Source organism: Poecilia reticulata, linkage group LG21 (assembly GCF_000633615.1).
Source record: "Poecilia reticulata strain Guanapo linkage group LG21, Guppy_female_1.0+MT, whole genome shotgun sequence".
Taxonomy (NCBI): domain Eukaryota; kingdom Metazoa; phylum Chordata; class Actinopteri; order Cyprinodontiformes; family Poeciliidae; genus Poecilia; species Poecilia reticulata.
Window position 1 is genome coordinate 24945437 of NC_024351.1, and position 3645 is coordinate 24949081.

The following is a 3645-nucleotide window of genomic DNA, read 5'->3' on the forward strand; positions in this document are numbered from 1 at the left end:
TGTGATATAGGCGTATCTCATTTGATAATACTAATCAAATGAAAATAAATGGAAATGTATCTTTATTTACATTTTTGGTTGGTGGTGTGCCTTGTAATTTTTTCAATTAAAACAATGTACCTTGGCTCAAAAAAGGTTGAAAAACACTGAACTAGATAACCCACTGCGGGAGAGAGGCTCTGATGTCAAAATAGATGGTTTGATTGATCTGCGTTATGTAATATTAACGCAATAAAATGTTCAGGTTAATTGCGTGCACTAACGCGCTCATGTTGACAGTCCAATGTGATAGAGAAAATAAAAATAAAAAAACAGCTGAGGCATCCTACCCTCAAACAACTTCCGCAAAAAGACCAGAATATAGCCATCTGCATATTCTAGGTGAACTGAACTAAAAGGCACTTGAGTTGCACATAATGCTAGCTGAGAAATAACCGAAGTTAGCTTTAGCAAACAAGTGACAGTAGCTCAATATAACCACATAAAATATATTTTTGTACACAAACACAAAACGGCAATACAATGCTTTTTAAAAAGTACTTACCCAGTGAAAGTCATTGTTGGCCCGCCCTCAAGCCTGTGAACGTTCGCCTCCAGCCGCTAAATATCCCACAATGCAACTGTACATTAAAAATTTACAGTACAGCTGAAAATCTCCGCACGTGATCCAGCGGTCCAATCACGTCCCATACACTTTGCATACGCATTTCGGATCACAGTAAAAAGCTGTATTTTCAAAATCCAGCCACCTTACTGTATTTTTATGCTGTAGTTTTTACAGCCATTTTTTTTACAGTGTATACTGTCTGCAACCTCCATGAAGTTTTTAAAAGGCAAAGCACCAGAAAGGCAGTAATTATGCTACAACAAATTCTTCAAACCTATGCCCCTTCCTTTGTGTTTGAAGTCATGGGTACCTCAGGTTGTAATTATGAAAATTTGGTTAATCAAGAAACAAGGAAGTACACCAAAAATTCACATTTCTCTGTGATCCAATTAGGAGATTCAAAGAGAAAATGGATTTAAGCTATCCTATTCTGCATTGTAATTTCTACAGTTTTGTCGCATTATGCCATTAAAATTTATTCTTTCTTTCAATTACAGTAAGAACAACAACCAGAGGACATAATGGGAGACAGAGCTAATAGAACCTCAAATTCCTTTATTATGTAACGTTTCATAAAGCACAATTCAACCAGTTGCTGTGTGCACACTGAAGGCTGCAACATATGAACACAATCCTCTTAAGTCGACTTTGATATTTCATGCAAGTGGAACTTCATTAAACCAATAATTAATAGGCCTTTTCTCATGCACTGCTCAGCTTTCATAGTTTAATTTCAAATGATCCTGGGATCACAGCTCTTCATTTGCCGTAAATACAATGGATTTATAGAAAGTTCACAGTCAGTGAGTGAAATGTCACAAAGCTTCTCCTCTTGTTTCCTGTGCTGATTGATCAGTCAGTTTTCATAGCTGCATTGTTAAAATACAAGTCATCCAAACATCACCGCTTATGGGAACCATGTGGTCTGTCCTGCTGCACGTCTTGTAACTAGTTCCTAGTTGGATCATATATGAACTGCATTAAGATTAACACACCAGTGGACTGCATGAATGGTGCTTCATAGAGTTACCAAGGCCATTTGGCTTGAAATGGATTCTACCTCAAATGTTGACTACAAAATACTTAAATAATTCAGTAGTACTTCATAATGCTGGATTTGGGCAGGTGGGATCTTCTGTAGTAGTCTGTCCTTGTTGTGGTTCTGAAGAAGATTTTGACTCATTGTACTTGTTGTATTATAAATCTCAAGGTTGCCCATAATGTTCTTATTGCACAAGTGATTTCAGAGTCTCAAAAGCAGAGCTTAGAACATGTAGAAAACAAAGTTCCATTTTCATCTCATCCAATCGAAGCACCTTTCTCTTCATGCAATGAAGGTAGCCAAGACTTCTAATGTCTTTCTCCTAAAAGTGGCTTTCTTTTTGCTGCAATTTCAGAAGTCTCAGATTTGAAATGAGCACAACTAACAATTGAGCTGTTGATCTCTGCAGCTCTTCAAAGGTTTCCTGGAAGAAATCTTGCCTTATTGGCTCCTTTTCTAATTAATACCCTCCTTGGCTGACCTGCTAGTTTAGATGGACGGCAGTTGTGCCATTTTCTCTTAACAATGTCAGATGATGGATTGAACAGAGCACTGAGATGTTCAAATCTCCAGTCAGTAAGTGGATGAATTGTAAAAGTAATAACTGCAGTGGTATCAGAATAAATGGGTTTGGATGCTAATCCACACCATGAGATTTTAAAAAAATAGTTTACCTCTTTTCTTGTCGGGTGGGATTACCAAAGTGTCTTCTGTAATTGAAGCTCAGTTTTGGGATACAGGGTGAGGAAGTCAGTTAGGGATTCCAGTGCATGAGAGATGAAGGTGCCTCACTTTTCCTTTTGCAGCTTTTGTTCTGCTTTCAGGCTTGAGGCCCTATGAATCGCCTAGAAACAGATGGGAGACGTTTCAAAACGACCCTTTTGTTTTTTTAACATATTACATTTTTAGACTAGAAGCCTGTGAACTACCAAATATGTTTTGTAAAGGCATTACTGAAATAGTTCTCATAGTTCTCACCTATAAAAAAATACTGTAGGTGGCTAAAGGTGCTGCTGGACCCGCTTGTGCCCTTGATGCAGTTTCCTGAAAAATAACAATGTTCTGTGATATTAGTTTTAATTTTAACTTAATACTCAGGTGCAGAGAGACATTTCCATAGACAGATACATTCCGCTATCTCTGTCCAAATACTGTGTTTGCAGACAGAGACACATTCTGTCTGCAAACAGAAGGTGTTTGGTCTCTATCTGTAGACCTAAGGATGGCAGATATAGTGAGATGGCAATATCTCACTATGTCTTCCATCTATTAGTCTTTGGTCAGAAGGATAGGAGTTACAGTGAGTCACAGATAATTGGAGTATCTGGGGCGGTGACGAGGGTGAGGAGTCGGTCTTGTCACCCCCACAAGATGACGCCCTGAGCGGTTGTCCATAGAGGAATCTGGCAGTGGCAGATTAATCACTATTAATCACTATGCCTAGCTTTGTAAGCTTTAAATATAAATATGCCCAAAGCTGTGCAAACCCCTCTTGCTGCATGCCAACAATTTAAAATCCAAGCAATTATCTTGCATTTGTAGTCTCCCATACTCAATAGCAACTGTGACGGCTCCCTGTCACTTTTGTGAATGAATTCCTGTTTGTTTTCTCCTTGCAGTTGATTGGCTGGAAAGGGTTTAAAAGGATCAAGCCCCACCCTCCAGGCAAGCGAGGAAGTTTGGATGAGCACCTGCATGGTCATGTGAGTCTGAGCCTCATGCCTGCTCCTGTTTTAATTGATGCCACTTTCTGTTAGTTAACCACCTGCTTGTGTTGTTTGGTCTGGGAATCGTAGCCTAAGCTGGGTTTTCCGGTGTTTGGTTGCAGGGTGAGCGATCTCGTGAGGTAGGGTGAGGGGAGCCAAGTACACCTCGCTGCAGCAAACCGAAAGGGGCGGGGACGGACCAATGTCAGTCTCATACCTTATTCGGAAATGGGACCATTGCACTCCGGAAGTGAAGGGGGCGCCATTTCCTATATTATCCGTGGTCTCCC